General features: G+C 47.1%; 1 protein-coding gene across 5 annotated transcripts in view; it reads left to right on the top strand.

Moving 5' to 3' along the window:
* The window catches only part of ATP10D (ATPase phospholipid transporting 10D (putative)), a 614,572-nt gene that overhangs the window by 389,296 nt on the left and 207,136 nt on the right, over positions 1-18,140 (top strand). The gene's annotated exons all lie outside the window — the stretch shown is intronic.

The raw sequence follows: 18,140 nt of genomic DNA, 5'->3' as shown, positions 1-18,140 counted from the left end.
GGAGAGGCAGAGATCAGAGAATGTGACGGGAGGACTTGGGTGGTGTTCTTGCAGTGGGGAGAACCTGGGGTCGAACTTCTTACCCCTGCTGAGATGCAGTGTCCAAGATTTTGCCCTTTGGAGTTTCCATGGCAGTTCTTCCTCAGAGGTGCCTTCTGACAGGACTGGAACAAGTCTTCCTGCCTCTACCCCTCCTTCCCAGAATTATGAAGAAAATCAGGAAGGTCTGGGACAAGTCATCTTAGAGGCCCAGACTCTGCCAGGAGAGTGTGGTACCTAGAATTTCTGGCCATGAGCATCTGTCCTTCAATCTGACTACCACTATGTGTTGATCGTCTGTCCCAACAACAGGGTAGAGTCCTGCATTCTGGCCTGTGCAACCTAAACCTCCATGTGTGAAAATTGAGCGGTGACAGTTGAATGCTTTTGATTTCCCTCCAGTGATCACTGATGTAATTTTGGCAGCTAGACATCCAGCTACTGAAAACCATTTATGCTTAATGCTGGCAAAAATGTGTTGCTTGGTGTACTTCTTGGCTCATAGAACTTTGTAGATTCAGCCGTCCTATGTGGTGGTGTTTGATATTTCTCCAGCACACCAAGGTCAAATGAGACTATGGTTTAAGGTTATTTGCCATCCTTTTCAGATTTTCTGTAGTTACCTGATGGACCATAGTTATTTAGTTCTACTATTGTGATGCGCTTTTTGAAGGAGCGAACACGTTTCCGTTCACACCCTTTGTAATGCCGCAATGGCACCTTAATTTGGTCTGAGAATTCTTGAAATGCACCTATTTTGAGCTGATGTACAGGTACTCTCTGCCTCTCCTAACCCTGAAGAGAGTTTACCTCATGGCGATAATGTTGCAAGCCCTGTTTGTCCATCAACCATTTACCACCTTTTTTCACCAAACAGACTTGTGCTCAGAATCAGGGAGACATTCCTACCAAAAGTTGTGATGCTGTTTCACATTGGACAATCTAACACCCTTCTGACTTTTTATGTTATGCCTCATCATTCAAAGAAGAGGTTAAATCATTTGTATCCCAAAAGTGCCCTAAGTTTGTGTTGATCGTATGAGAGCACTGGGTGGACAATCATCTCTTTTTGTAATGTGCAGGAGCATAGAATGGTAAAGCAATATTAAAGAAAATAGCCATCTCCAGAAGAATAGTTTTCTGCATAAAGATCTGCTGCCCACTGGCTAAGAAGCAAGCAGCAGAGTGCCTGAGGGCTTATTCCAGCAGGGTTAAGGCTGCCACCAGGGCAGTGGTGCATGGCGTGTCTGTCCTTAACATATATCAGGCTTCGTGTGGTCGTCTGTACACACATTCATGAAGCACCTCTACTTTGATAGCCAGGTCTGTCAGGAGGGACACTTTGACCATTTGATCCTGCAGGACTTTCTTGTCTGAACTGTTGAAGCCTACTCATTCTCAGCTCAGGAACCAAAAGCCAAAGACCAGCCTGCTCTCGAGGTAAAGACAACATAGTTTATTACGTGTACACGGAGACTGAGAACTTGAGAGGCCAAGTCCGAACAGTCTAAAGAAGGAAGTAATACATAATAATAGTAATAATCGGGGGTCCCTGATCCATTACCTAGGACAAACATTGTCACATTTCTTATGCATTGCAAAACAAGTGCTTGATAACCGCAACCCCGCCACCCGGCTGGCAGTCTAAAATATGCAGAGTCTCCACACAAAGGAAAATAGCCCCTGATGGGCTTTTGGGGCCAACCCTTATTTTATCCATATTGGTGTAGCTGTAGAAATCGCTGGTGCCCACATCTATGTTGATATTGGCATCTATGCCACCCTCATTTTTAACCGGGTCGCTACCCTTGCTGTACTTGATGCACCAGGGTGCCTTTTTCTGTCCACGTATTCTAAGAAGTGGGGTGCCCACAATTTCTGGAGTCCCATCACTGGCCTGCCCCTTCTTGCACAGACCCACCATCTGGGAATGTAGTGCTTTGATATCAGTTCAGAGGTGAGTTATCTGCTGTGAGAAGTATCCATCAGAAGAACAAGTTACTTGGTAATGATCCTTGTGGTGGTTGCTCCCACTTGTAGTTGCCAAGTGGGGACCACCAAGCATCTCCTGCCCCAGTTTAGTGTCAGTCTAAGCGGCGAATGATCCGACAGTGTCTTGGCCAGGTATTCTGTCCCATTGGTCAGTGTGCAAATGTCCGGGGTCCCCCATATTATATCTATTCTAGTGTGCACTTTATGAGGTATTGAGTAAAATGAGTATTCCCTCTGTTGGGGATGTTTCATGCGGCATATGTCATAGAGCCTCATGTCACCCGCCCAGGTCAACAAGGAGCACCTGGCATTCGTATTTGTTAGTCCTTTCGGAGGCGGGGGGTTTGATCTGTCTAACACTACATTCAGTATGCTATTGAAGTTGTCCGAGCATAGATCCCTATTATCGATAATTGTCTCCTGTCTAAGTTCCCCTCTATTACCACATATCTGCCCCCCTGGTCTATCTTATGCGAGGTTTGGGACGCCCCCTGCTATCCATATCAATACTCCTCTAGCGAAGGCTGAGTATGTTGTGCCTGTTATCTGCTCACCCCATTTCCCGCGAATCTCCTGTAAGTCAGACTCCAGAAGATGTGTTTCTTGTATAATAGTGATGTGTACTCTCTGGCGTCTGAGATGTGCATATACCCGAGCTCTTTTACTTGGTGCACCCAGTCCTCTCACATTCTAAGTGACTATTTCATATTGGTGCGTGTTAAGCAATGGACTACAACATTGGGAACTGCCCTGATGAAGGTGGCCTCAATAATAGAGGAGTACCGAAACGCGCGTAGGCTATAAATTCCTACTGTGTCTCATTTGAGATTATAGTATTATCATTTTTCTCGGTCATAGATTCTCTTTGTATTGGAGTGCAAGATTGTTATACTAACCCTGTTAGATTCGTATCAACTAAAATCCTTTTATGCTGTGTAATAAAATGTATCTTTTTGGATTTATTTATGCAACTGTTTAAATTGTATTATATTAGAACTATTAAAGTCCTTGAATTGTAGTTTTTGTATTTTTCATCATGAATGTTTTAGTTTGTTGTGAATGTGGGATGACTGAGTTAGGTAAATGCTATTGTCCTTTTTGTATTAGGTTTTATGTCTTTAGTATTTTGTAAATGCATTTAATAAATTTATATTTTGTTGAAAGAACTCTTATCTTGCTATCTAGTTTGATGTTTAGCCCAAACCGTGCATCCTAGAGTTGTTGCTTTTTATGACATACAAAAATATGGTTATTGATACTTATAGTGATATGGTACTTGAGGAATGGTACTTGAGGAATATCCATCCTACAGGTGATTTTTTTTTGCTCTATACTTAGATTCACTCCCCAGGATACGTAAGGCCTGATTTATAATTCGGCGAATGGATTACTGCGTCTCAAACATGACAGATATGCCATCTGCCATATTACCATTCCAATAGGATACAATGAGATAGTAATAGGTGGATGGGATATCCGTCACGTTTGTGATGGAGTAACCCCATCCGCCAAACTCAAAATCAGGCCCCTAGTTTACTAAAAACACTTCAGAGGACAGCTGATCCCTGTGCAGTCACCACCCCTACAATTGCAAACTGTGTCTATTCTGCTCCTGACCTCCACAGGGCATTATCAGTTGTTCCTTTGCCAGAGATCTGAATATTTTATGAATGGGAAAGCCACTCTGCTGGTTTCTTCTATTGCGGCCGTGTGTCATGCATCGTTTGGGTCTTTCTTGGGAATTTTGGGTGCCCGGTGCTCCCATAAGATTTAGGGGCTCATTGCAGGGCTTTGGGGGAGGGGAAGCCCCCATGAGCCTGCCAGCTTCCTGTGCACAGCTCCTGTGCTGCTTGGGAGCCGGCAATTGAAAAAACACACAGGGAGGTTGCCCGTAAGCCACTGCTGCTCTGGGTCTAGCATAACCATGGAACAGTGGGGAGCTCAGGATCAGAAAGTATGCCATAGATCAATGTATGCCAAATGACAAATATCTGTTTGTGCAGCACAACAATAAACCGTGGCAAACTGTGTTACAATAGCGCAATGAAACCATAAAGCTTTGGATGCAAACGTTGGGGCAATTTATTTTTCTTCTAAATGTGTTTGAGGGAATCACAGTAATGAAAACAAAAGGTTTAAAAAAATTACACATATACATTCCAGAGCACACATGACAAATATGTGCAAACAAATTAACATTTAATGACGAACAAATGAACACATTCCATGGTCATTGCTTGCCTATCCCAGCCACGCCTTTAAAAAAATAGTAATTGGTGGTTATAATTGTCCTTCAAAGAATCTTTAATCAACCTGGAGACAGCCCGGGTAAGCAACATATACCTTTTTTGTGTTGTTCACTTTCCAAACATTGAAAATTAATGAAATTCCTTCTTTGTTGGCTCCTGCAAAAGATAGTTCGTTGACACGTTTCAGTCTTATAGAATTACAGGCCTCATCAGGACCTGCGGAGGATAGGTGACCAACATCTCTAAATCCAATACATTTTATATATATATATATGTATATAACACATACTAATGTTCCTCCTTTTTCACATTGCTACTTTTTTTCTTTTAAATATGTTTTTTTTTGTGGTTTTTGTTTGCATCATGTCTTAGAGTATATAATTATACAATCCACTGGTGAGAACATTGACAGTAGGCAATAGTTACATAGTATACATTGTGTGGTTTCCCCCGCCAACATTTCTTCTTCAGAGTTAATTCCAAATGGTTACATATGTGGGCCAGTTGTGTGGTCTGGAATCTTGGTTATGTATCCTGTTTGGTACATGGCATGCCTCTGTCGGTGCAGGCCTTAACATGCAGAACAATGGGTCTCTTCGAACCAAGATATCCATCATATATAGCTATAGTATGTAACTGTCCCGAAGGAGAGGAAAATAACAAAAAAGAGAAAATGGAAACAAAAATGAAAATATAACAGGTAGTCTTTGAGGAGGTCGGTTGGAGGATGTCTTGAAGTATAATTCTATCGGAATGGGTGTGCCTATTACTCATGCGTGCTTGACCTTGTCATGAGTAAATGTGCCTGATGTTACTTTTGTACAGAGGATGGAGGTGGGGTTTTAGTCGCTTTAGTATTTCATGTCTCATCTTGTGCTGGGTGCAGTTATCTACATTCTCTCTTTCTGACTTCCTGTGTTCGGACCCTGTGTCCTCCTTTGAGCGCTCCCAGCTCTCTAGCACCTCAGTCCATAGGCCTGCTATGCGGTGTCTCCTGGGTCCATGTGCATCTCCTTGTCTCAAGACGCTCTCCTTGCTCTGGACCACAGAGTGACCTCTCTAGCCCAGGCTTCCATTGATGGTCTGTCACAGGTTTCCAGTGCAGTGCGATTCTACACCTAGCCAAGACAAGTCCCGAGTCTAAGAATGTAAAGCCAATTTAGTGCTTCTTGGGTCTAGAGAATCTTCAACTAGGCATATATCTAGGGTACACTTCTCACTGAGACAAGACCAACCCTGCATTCCAGTAAAACTGTAGGGTTGGACATTCTAATTATGTGGCCAAAGTCTGCATCTAGCAGGTGGCATCTGAGGCATATCCCAAGTTCTCCACCATATATTACATGCAGCCTATGGGGTGTGCGATACGTCATACGTAATATGTTAAATTGCATGTATTTAGGTCTCTTATTACAGGAGTTTCTATGTGGGTAGGCTAGAATCCTGTCCCAGTTTCCATCAGTTACTTCACAGTTTAGAAGGGTTTACCATCTGTTTCTAAGTGTTGTCAGTAATTTCTGACTCATCTCTAATAAAGATCTCTAGAGCCATGTCACCTGCCGCCTTGCTGAGCCTAGTGTTAGCAGTAGTTGGAGCACTGCATTCTGTGGGGGCTGTTCTGTCCACTTTCCCCACAGATCTGTATACTTCCTTATCAGTGTCTCATACATAAAAATTGGCCACGGGGCAGAACATATTGCTCCGTCAGTTCGTCTAGTGGCAGAAGGACTCCTGATGAAAAGCAATCACCCACTGTTACTATACCAGCCTCTGTCCAGCTTCTCAGTTGAGTCGGGGTAAAGCAGTCTACCGGTATACCAGGGGGCAATCACACCAGCAGTAGATTTGGTGCATATAGTGGCGCTCCCTATGTTCTTACTTTACTGCAGCGCCAAGTCTGGGCGTAGTAGTCTAGTCAATAGTAGTCCCTGATGTGGTATTAGGCCAAAAATGTCTGGGTGTCCATGTTAGCCCCACAGGGAGATCAGGGGATCTGGGGACTCCTAGGGCACAAGGGAACAGGCATGTCTTGGTCCAGTTAACCTTTAGGCTGTATCGGGCCTCAAAGGTTTCTAGTTGGTGCATCACCTCTCTAGACCCAGTTGGGCCTTTGGCCAAATACAGGAGGAGGTCAGCTGCGTATAATTAAATAACATGTGTGTCCCTCTAGCGTTATCCCATCTTCACTTCCCCCTCTCCGAAATAGTTCAGCCGTTGGCTCAATAGCCAGGGTAAACAATAGGGGCGACAGCGGGCCCCCATGTCTCTTACCCCTAAACACTCCATAAGCTGTGGAGATGACACTGCCAGTCTTCACTCATGCTGTTGGTTCAGCATACAGGAGAGCCACCCACCTTATCCAATCCTCCTCCATACCCATTCAATGCATTACTTTCAACAAAGTCCCACCTAAGCGAGTCAGAAGCCTTTTTAAGGTCTACTGACGTTAGCATTGCATCTGATGCATCCTGGACGTCCGGTTGGTAGACAATGTGGTAGAGTCTCCTAAGGTTGAGAGATGAGCTACGTTGTGGTATGGAGCCATTTTGGTCTTCGTGTACTAGGGTCTGCATGTAGGGGAGGATTCTGGTTGCTAATATCTTGAAGTCTGTGTTGAGCATAGACTGGTGCGGCACGCTGTGATAGATGCACCTGGAGTGGTGGTCTTAGTGCTCCATTTAGTATATTGGGGATATCCTTTCTCCATTGATTCAGCATATAGGATCTCCAGTTGTGGGGCCAGAAGGCCTGAAAAACTCTTAGAAAACTCTGCAAGGAGTCCATCGGACCCTGGAGCTTTACCCGTGGCCACGTCTTAAATGGCTTGTCTGAATTTTTTTTTTTTTGCACTGTCACTGGGCCTCTGATATTGCGTCGTGCCTCTTGCGCCACTGTTGGAAGGGTGAGGTGGTTTAAGAACTCATCTTGTGTGCTATCTGGGAAGGTTTCTGGGCTGTCATATATTATTGTGTAGTAATTGTAAAACTCATCATTAATTTGTCATGTTGCTGTTATTAGGTGTGCAATTGGAATGCTGCGCAGTTCCGGGCATATAAGTCAGGCCAGCATCTGCCCTGATTTACCTTCCATGTCATGTATTTTGGCTATAGACGTCTTGTATTCATGACATCTTAGTTTTTTCTAACATTGATCTTTCGTGTCTATAAAGTCTGTGAGGCCTGGTCTGCTCCCAGGCTGTGCCCTAGTGAATGAAGTGTGGTTTGTAACGTGGTCATTTCCATCCTCAGTTCCTTACTAATACCTATGGTTTGTCCCATGCATTGACCTCGGACCACCACCTTAAAGGCCTTCCATTCTGTAAGTACAGATTACACTGTGTTGTGATTCACCATGAAATAGTCAGTGATGGTTGTGTGTAGTGTTTCTCTTTAGGAGGGGTCCTCTAGCACTGCCAGCTGTAGGTGCCAGGTGGGAATTGCCGGTCTACTGCCCATGAGTCAGAGTCCCAGAAGCAGGGGGCTATGGTCCGATATCGTCTGGCCCAGATACTCTGTAAAGGTAACATTTTGGCACAGACTCCTAGAGCATACAAGCCTGTCCAGCCTAGAATGAAGCGAGTACAAATAGGCATAAAATGAGTAGTCCCGTTCTATTCCATGCTGCTTGCACCAGACATCTAGTAAGCGTCCCCCGGTAAAGGGGGTGTACACTGGTCGAGGTGCATGTTTGTGACACAATTGAAGTCACCAGCTAGTAGAAGGGCACCTCCCACCAGGCGTCCCACGGATGTTGACATTGTCTGAAGAAAGGTCACTTGGTTTTCCTTAGGTGCATAAATGCTACACAGTGTTATTTCCCGTCCCGCCAGTCTCCCTTTCATTAAAACATATCATCCTTTTTTGTCGACCTAGGATTGTGAGAGCTCAAAGGGGGTGCCAGCCCTAATCCATATCAGCTCACCCCACGCATAGACAGAGTAGGTAGTGGTATATAGCGGACTGCGCCATCTACAGCAAAGTCTCTTTACTTGACCACGGTGAGGGGTGTCTCTTGTAACATGGCAATCTGCACCCCTCTGTGGTCCAAATATCTGTGTACGTTGTGTCTTTTCACTGCTGACCTCCATCTCCCGAATTTTCCAGGTCATGCAGTTACATTCTGTGGCTCTAGTAGCCATACTATTACTTCAGTCATATGAGGTATCCGTGTATTTAAGTATGACAGTTGAATCACCTCCCACCAGTCCTCACAGTAAGGACCCTGCAGAGGCAAATAACAGTGTACTTCCCAACACGCAACTCTCAATTCCCAGGGCCACACCTCAGTGACCGGCCGTTCACCCAAACTTAAAACATCCAACAGTTTGTAACCTAGTCAGTATTCCACTAGTCTGCTGGAGGGGGTCAAGTGGAGGGGTGTAGGTGAGCATATCACAGGTGACGAGGATCCACTCCGGCCCCTGGTAGCAGCGTTGCCGAAAGACCATCTTGTTCCATCGTCTTTGTCTCTGTTTGAGGGGGTCTAATTCACATAGGTCTCGGCCCAGCTGTCACCCTTTGCTCTGTAGTGTGTTATGCATCTTCGTCTGATGTCTGTCAGGCATGCGTGTTATCATAGACTGGGGTTCTGCATATTTTAAATTTCACAAGCTTTAACCTGGCCATCTGTTAAACCTCAATGCGGCAGTCCGGTGGAGGCTCTTCTTGTTAGGCAAAATGATCAGCCGTCTGTGGGGTCACCACTGGCAGGTCTCTCCTAGCCAGGACTTAGTCTTCTGAATCTGAGGCCACAGAGTGTGGATCCAAGGCATGTTTTGATTCCAAATCGGAGTTAACTTGTGTTGCTAGGTCAGCGGCTGCTCGCAAGGCTGCTGCACGGTCCTGTTTCTTCTCCTGACGGTCTTTGAGTGAGGCTCTTGTTCCTGGTCTTGCGGGCCGCTTCCTTGGGATGTGCTTGGTTTCTCCATTTCCACGCCATGTCTCTGCTGGGAGTGTTCCCGCTTCACAGTTTTTGAGCCAGGTCCATGCTGATTGAGGGTCTCTGCAGAAGTGGGTTTTTCCGTCTAACATGATCTTCAATTTGGCGGAGAATAGTAGAGAATATTGGAGCCCTTCCTATCACAGTGCTTTCTTCACTTCCACGTAAGTAGCTCTTTTAGATTGTACTGCAGTTGTATACTCTGGGAATAGGGCAGAGTATATGTCTGCAGAGGGTGGAGTGGGAAATGGTGTCAAATCCAGCGGCGAGGTCGAGGGAGATGAGTGCAGCTGTGCCTTTATTGTCTAGTATGAGGTGTATGTCGGTAGCTGCTAGGAGAGCTGTTTCGGTGCTGTGGTTGCTTCTGAATCCTGATTGCAGTGGGTCTGGGGTTTGCTGTGTCTCGAGGAATTTGGTGAGGTGCTGGTTGATAGCCTTTTCAGTTACAGTTTCTGGGAAAGGGAGCAGAGAGATGGGTCTGTAGAATTTCAGCTCCCTTGGATTGGCAGAGGGTTTCTTGAGCAGCGGGTTGATCTCTTTGTGCTTCCAGTCTGATGGGAAGTTGGCGGTCACGAAGGATACCATGCGACAAATTCTCCTTGTGCTTCATAATTGAATGTGTGCACTGCGCATTGGGCGCTAACCCGCCACCCTGAGCCCCTCAAGGACAGTGATCGCATGCTTCTTGAACTACCAGGATCCTTACAGAGGCAAGGAATCTGGGGGAAACCCGGTACGAGAATTCTAAGATACAAATTTACACGAATTATACACAGGAGGTACACCGTCAGCGGGGCACGTTCGACTCAGTCAGAACAAAATTGTGCAACCTACAATACATGCTTCTGTTCCCAGCCAAATTGAAAGTAATCTTTCAAGGCAAGGCGCACTTACTTCACACCCCTGATGAGGAATGGGAGTGGCTGGAAGAGAGTCCCTGACTGAAGACGCCTGAAGCAAAGACAGCAGGAACCCAGTCAATTAAGGAATCGGAGCCACATCCCTCGGCGAAACAGAAGCCTAAAAGACAGGAACAACCATGGCAAAAAGGGGAGTATGAACACCTTGGCGACAGACAATACAGGCCAGGTAAGCAGTGAAGTCTTCAGACTTGGAAGAGGAAAAACACTTGACCTCCAAAAAACATAGAGCAACAACAACCAGAGAAGCTCTGGGAGACACGGAGCTTGTCCTAAACCTCGAGACTGACTCATATACGCCTCACCCCTAATAGTTGCTATTGCCAGTCTTGAGAACGATCTGCCGAACTCTGGACTTGCTCCCTCGGAGGACCAGGCAACCAGAGGAACAGCCATCCTGTAACATAAGGAAATGCCAACAATGCTGGGGTACCGGACTTGGCTACCCTGAACCACACATGGTGGACTCAGTGAAGAAGTATAGACTGAACGAGGGAGGAGATAGGGTTATACAAAATTCAATCCCCATTTAGTTAAGGGAGTCAGGGGAGGGGGGATGGTACAGACCTCTCAGATACTTCTGTCAAGTAGTTAAAGTTATGTTGTTAAGGGGCCACACTCACAGAAGATTAAGAGTGGTGGGGAGGGGGATCAAGGTGGGTTAGTTTCCCACAGAGATGCCATGACACAAGGGAGACAATGTAGGAAAGTCACTCTTTTTGACATAGTTACCCCCACTTTTTGCCAGTTATTAGTGTGCTTTGACCATTTTCACTGAATCCTGCTAACCAGGACCCCAGTGATCATGCTCTCTTCTCTAAATTTGTTTGCTTTTGAACCCTTTACCCCCATCAATTGGCATACTGGCGTATCCTTGTAAGTCCCTAGTATAGGGTACTAAGGTACCCAGGGCATTGGCACACCAGGGGTCCACCATGGGCTGCAACATGTATTATGCCACCTATGTGAGCCCATGCAAACTGTCTGCAGGCCTGCTATTTGCAGCCTGTGTGAAAAGGGCATGCACCCTTTCTCTGCTGGTCACTGCACCAGGTCTCTGTAAGTCACCCTTATGGAAGGCTCTTTCAGGCCAGAGGGCAAGGTACAGGTGTCTGTGTGTGAGGGCACCCCTGCATGAGCAGAGGTGCCCCTCTGAACTCCAGTTCCAATGCACTGGAATTTGTAAGTGCGGGGAAGCCATTTTACCTGTGTACTGGACACAGATCACTAGCTGTGGTCCAGCTATGTAATGGTAACACAGAACCTACGCTTTTTAGTATCAAACATGTCTGAATCATAACCCAGTTCTAATGCCAGTATTGGCTGTGTGTGTACAACAAAGGCTTTGTACTACCCTTGGATAAGTCTAACTGCTCGACCACACTACCACAAAAAAGAGCATTAGTATTACCTACTTTAGCCTCTGTTAAGCCTCTGGGGAACCACTGGACTCTGTGCACACTATATCTCATTTTGTTACAGTATATTCAGAGCCAGCTTACTACAGCTGCCTTCTATCTGGCGTGCCCGTTGGCTGAAGAACTACAGATCACGAAATATCTAGAAACAGTGACAACCCTCCACACTGACACCGGAAAAAGACATTACACTCTCAGAAATAGTGACAGCCATAGGTAAACAAAAGTCTGGGAAGACCCCTGGTCCCAACAGACCGCCAGCATAGCTCTTTAAGTGGAATTCTGATCTTACTGACCTCTGGTCAGCGATTACATCATTCCCCCGGGCAGCACCACCTGTTGCTGCTGCTGCCCTGAGTGCTGCGAGCCTGCCTGGCTCTGTGCTTAAGACCCTCCACCACCAGCAGGCACCTGCCTGTGCCTCATCTCTGGTGACCTAGTGGTAGCCTTCGGACTTTCTCTGTGTCTTTCTGCCTTTGTGTACTCTTCTCCTTTATTTCCACTTTTTTTGTCTCTTTGTGTCTCCTTTGCGCTTTCTGTCTTCTTGCTGGTTCCTTTGTTCTCTCCATGCCGCTACTGCGGCCGCGTCCCCTCCCTGTGACGCGCTTTCCTGTCCTCCCACCATCTGACTGACCGACCCCACCCTCTTCCCTCCCCAGTGGTGGCTGCTGTGCAGTGAAGGGTTGACTTTGCTGACCTCTGGCCAGTGATTAGGTCGCTCCCCCAAGCAACACCACCTGTTGCTGCAGCTGGCTTGCGTGCTGTGAGCCTGCCTGGCTCTTTGTTCAAGTCCCTCCACCACCCGTAGGCACCTGCCTGCTCCTCATCTCTGGTGGCCTAGTGGTGGCCTTCTCACTTTCTCTGTCACCTTTCTGTCTCTGTGTACTCTTGTTTCTCCCTTTTCTTCTTTTTTTCCTCTTTTTTGCCTCTTCGTGGCTCCTTTGTGCTTTCCACATTCTCTCCGTGCCACTTGCGGCCCCACCCCTCTCCTTGCGACACTTTCCCCCTCCCGCCGCCCAGCTGGCTGACCTCTCCTTCCCCTTTTTTAATAGTGGCCTCTGTGCGCTGAAGGCATGCCAAACGCAAGCCCATCTGCATCTGGGCCGCGCCCAGCGCCACAGACCCTGGTCCCTGCACCATCCATCATTGCAACGCCGGCACCCTGCACGCCCTCAACACTAGAGGCTCCGCTGCATGCCACCACGCTTCCCCAAAGGACACGCAAGGTACCTTTCTACTGCTGCAACTGCACCTTCACCTGCCTTTGCACGCCACACTGCCCCATCCACAGACCTCAGATGCATACTTCTCAACACCCACTCCCTCGTCAAACATACAGTAGACGTTTGGGACCTCCTTGACTCAATTGCCCCTGATGTCACCTTCCTCACAGAGACCTGATAACCCTCACCTCAGTCCCGGACATCACCGCCATCCCAGTTGGCTACAAAATCATCCACAAAGACTGTGTCAACCAACCAGGAGGCGGCATCGCCATCGTTTACAGGAACATATTTGGTCTTACAACCATCACCGAGGCCCAGACCCTGACAACAACCACTGAACAGCTACACTTCCAAATCCAGACTGAACCAAACACCTCTCTCTGTGGCAACCTTATCTACAGACTTCCTGGACCCCGCCCCCAGTTCCACAAAGCCATTGCCGCCCTTATCACCCCCCACGCCTCTGCTGACTACATCCTCTTCAGCAACCTCAACTTTCACCTCAAACTGCAACAACCCAAACTCCACCTCCCTCTTGGACAAACTTGCAACCCTCGGGCTCAAGCAACTGGTCAACCTCCCCACTCACCCAGCAGGACACACCCTTGACCCCGTCTTCTCAGTAGGAAACAACATCTCCCTCTCTCACACCTCGGAACAACTCTGGACCGACCACCACTGCATCCACTTCATATTGACCAAGAACACCGTACGCCCAGAAACTGGAGCAAGGTCACTGAAGCCCAGGTCACCGTCTCACTCAGCCACTCCCTTTTACCGGAGTCCACAGACGCCAATGACTCAGCTTGCAATCTCCACCGCTGGATCGCCGACTATGTAAACACTGTAGCCACCCCCCCCTAAGAAAACCAGCCGGAAACAGCACCGCAAGAAACCCAGCTGGCTTACAACCGATCTCCAAGATTCTAAACGCACCTGCAGATGACTCAAACGAAAAAGGAGGAGGAGAAAAAACATGGCAGGTCACACAGCATACAAAAACTCACTCACCCCGCACCACCATCGCATCAGAGCCTCTAGAAAGGCTGCCATCCAGGAATGCATCAGCACTAGCGCGCATAACAACAAGGAGCTTTTTACCATAGTTAAGGAAGTTACAAACCCCAGCGCGGACACCATAGACATCCCTCCACTCTCAAGACCTCTGCGACAAACTCGCCACCTTTTTACCACCGTAAAATACAGAATACATCTGAAGAGTTTGAGAGCCAAATCCCACCTCCACCCCCCCACCAGCACCACCACGAACTCTACCCTCAGAGCCAATGGACCCCCATCTCCACGAAAGACACCTGAAAGCTCATGAACTCTATCCACTCAGGGGCACCCTTGGACCCATGCCCACACTATATCTTCAATCGAGCCATCGTCACCGAGCTGTGCCAGACAATCAACTGCTCCATCCAAACCTCCACCTTCCCGAATTATGTAGTGCGCAGAAATCAACCCGCTAATAAGGAAACCCTCTGCCGATCCTAGAGATATGAAAAACTACAGATCCAGCTCTCTTCTCCCCTTCCCAGCCAAGATAACAGAAAAGGTCATCAACGCGCAGCTCACAGAATTCCTCGAGTCAAACCACATCATTGAACCCTCCCAATCTGGTTTTAGGAGCAACCACAACACCAAAACTGTCCTTCTCACAGCCACAGATGATATCCGCATCATACTGGACCATGGTGACATGGCTGTCCTCATCCTTCTCGACCTCTCCGTTGCTTTAGACCCCATATCGCACACCACCCTATGCACCAGACTTCACAATTCGGGAATCCACGGCAAGGCCCTGGAATGAATCTGCTCCTTCCTCACCGGAAGGACCCAGAGGGTCAGACTCCCGCTGTTCATCTTGGAACCAACAGAAACCTGCTGTGGAGTGCCCCAGGGCTCCTCCCTGAGACCAAACTCTACAATATTTACATGGCTCCACTCGCTATAATTGTCAGACAGCAACGCCTCAACATAGTCTTCTATGCCGACAACACACAGCTAATTCTCTCCTGCACTGACGAACCATCCACAACCGAGAGCAACTTCCACAACAGAATGAAAGCGGTCGCCGACTGGATAAAAAACAGCTGCCTCAAGCAACATTTAGACAAGACAGAGATCCTCTTCCTGGGCCCCCCTCCATCTGCCTGGAACGACTCCTGGTGGCCAGCTGCCCTTGGAAGCTCCCCCCTACTCACCGACCATGCACGCAACCTGGGCATCATCTTGAAGTCTACACTGTCCAGGACCCGGCAAAACAACGCCATCTCATTGTCATGCTTCCACACACTCTGCCTCCTACGGAAGATTTTGTAACTGGATCCCCACCGAGGCAGTAAGGACGGTCACCCATGCACTTGTCAGCAGCAAACTCGACTACAGCAATGCTGTCCATGCTAGCATCATGAAGAAGCTCTAAGCAAGACTCCAGAGAATCCAGAATGCAGTGGCAAGACTCATCCTAGATATCCCCCACCACAGCCTCATCTCCGCCCATCTTAGAGACCTGCATAGGCTCCCCATCCAAAAGCATATCACCTTTAAGCTCCTGACATGCACCTTTAAAGCCCTGCACAATATCGGACCGGCCTACCTCAACCACCGCCTGTCGGTCTACACCCCACAGAAAATTCAGATCTTCTCAGCTTGCCCTCGCTGCCAACCCTAGAATCAGGAAGAGCACGTTGGGAGGCAGATCCTTCTCCTACCTTGCAGGGCAGACCAGGAACTCGCTACCAATCCACCTCAGGCCGGCCCCCTCACTGAATCATTTCAAGAAGGACCTCAAGACCTGGCTCTTTGACTGATCAGCACCCCTACCACAGCACCCTGAGACCCCCATGGGTGATCAGCAGTGCTATACAATAGACCCCCACCTACTCAATATGTTTGAGGAGGCTAAGGCGAAAGGTTCTCTCCCTCTTGATCTCTGCAGTGCCACCATAGTGGTGATCATGAAAGCCAGAAAACCTGCTGAGGATTGTGGCTTGTACTGCTTGATCTCACTTTTAAACAAAGAAATTAAAATACTAATCACAGTTCTGGCCACGAGAATACTGGCGGTAATAACCAACCTCATTCACAAAGACCAAGCGGGCCCAAGAGATCCGCTAGACTTAATCTCCGTATTCTCTATAACTGGTTGCGGACATTTAAGAGCTGGGAAGTCCCCCCATATATTCCTATCCCTAGATGCTGAAAAGGAGTTTGATGTGATCCATTGGCGCTTCCTGTTACGGGCCCTCAAGAAATTCGGATTTGGATCCAAATTTGTGGCATTGGTAGACCTGCTCTGTACGACCCTGGTAGCAATGGTGTGAACAAATGAAGCAACATCAGTGAAATTCTGCATTGAGCAAGGAACACTACAGAGGTGCCCCTCTGTCTCTCCTATTAGCCGTGGCCCTATAGCCCCTAGAATGCAGAATCTGAGCCCACGCTGACGTAGCCTGTTTTGGGGTTGATACAGAGGGTACAGTAGAGAAAACAATATTGCTCTACGCCGATGATATCCTTCTATATGTAACCCATCTAACCAAGACACTCCCAAACATACTTTAGACATTCGATCAATATAGGATCCACACCAGTTATAAAATTAATTGGATAAATCAAATTTATACCCAGTGGAGGGCCTTCTAAATGCAAGCGATATCCCAAGACAACTACACATCTCCTTGGCGGTGTTCAAATACTTGGGCCTTTATGTGACCACAAACCTTAATGATAGCCTTAACCTCAATATTAGACCCTTAATAACAGAACTTCATAATTTGGTGGAAAGATGGAGGTCCCCACCCCTGACACTACTAGAGAGACGCAATGTATAAAATGAGCACACTACCCAGACTTCTCTACACTGTCCAAAACTCTTATCACGCTATCCCAGAAGAGGGTTTTACCACAATTGAGAGGGAGGTCCTAACGTTACTATGGAATGGGAAACACCCATGAGTGACTCTACAGACGCTCCAACAAAACCAATTCAATGGAGGAATAGCCCATCCAGATGTAAGGGCCTATTACTTAGCATCAACCTTAATAGTGATCAAAGCGATCTCCTGGACCTATAGGGCACTAATCAATAACATACCTGATCTACTAACCCTTGAAAGCCCGGTGGGAACTCACGGTGGGAGAGTTAGATGACACTGACTGGGAAGCAGCACTAATGCACCCTAGAGGTGGCCATCAAATCGAGACTGAGGCTGATACAGTTTAAGATCCTCCATAGGACATACTACGAAAGGAAGCGCTTACACCAATTCAGGAGAACAGAATCCCCTAACTGTCTGTGCTGTAAATTTGGCAAAGGTTTGTTTGTAAAATGTGGTACTCCCACAGTGTGTGAACAATCATAAAGGGCCTCCATAATAGGGTAACTCAATTAAATAATGGGGGAAAATAACACAATTGAATCCTTAATTTTGTGTTGTTGGGCATCCCCACAGACATAGACATAACCCAGACCAAACCTCTTTTTTACAACCTTCGTCATAGTGGCCAAGAGAGACATATCCAAACATTGGGACACCCCGGAAGCACTTACCGTGGGAGATTGGAAAATGGTAATTGACCTTTATATGGCTCAACTACAAAGCCCAAGGGTGCCCTCAGAAATTCTATAAGATATGGAACCCGTGGATTGATTATCATGACATAGAAGTTTTGCTCCTTGATGATACAGCTGACTAAAGCCTTTCCACCAAAATGTCAAAGTCCAGCCCCTCCCGTGTTGGCTCCAGAGTCCTGGCTTTCCTCCTTTATTCCAGGGTTGCAGTGTGACAAGATTTCATCCTTACCCATTCCCTTTCTCAGGAAGTTGGACAAGCACTGTTTTTTTTCCCTTTTGTGTGGGGAGAAATTTGATCCCCCTGCTGGGGAGCAGGGTAATTAACTTAGCCCAGTAAGAGGAACAGAGGCCTGGATACTGATAATGAGCTGAGCCCTAGAAATATGACATATCCTGAAGTACCATAAGATGTGGATGTTAGTTATTGGGTACTGAAAATTCACACTCTTGGTACTCGTTTTACCGCAGTTTGATACCTTTGTGAACCATGGAGGCCTAAGTGGAGGGAAACTGTACTTTAGGGCAGATTTCTCCTGTAATGAAACGAAGCATCATAGATTTTTCCAGTAAAAACTACAGACCTATACTATGAATACACACTTCTTTAATAAGTCCTACCCCAAGTTAGTACCAATACTTGCAGAGTCCCTTCTGCGACTGGCTACCGGTGCACAGTTACTAGGACTTGGACAGCAGTAGTTTTCCATGCACAGCCAGCATGTGTGCCTATTTGTTGATCTGTAACCAGCCCAGAGTCTCTTACTCTAGCAGCA

This window comes from Pleurodeles waltl, chromosome 1_2 (genome assembly GCF_031143425.1).
Source record: "Pleurodeles waltl isolate 20211129_DDA chromosome 1_2, aPleWal1.hap1.20221129, whole genome shotgun sequence".
NCBI lineage: Eukaryota > Metazoa > Chordata > Amphibia > Caudata > Salamandridae > Pleurodeles > Pleurodeles waltl.
The sequence above is the reverse complement of the archived record's forward strand: the minus strand, read 5'-3'. Positions and strand labels throughout refer to the sequence as shown.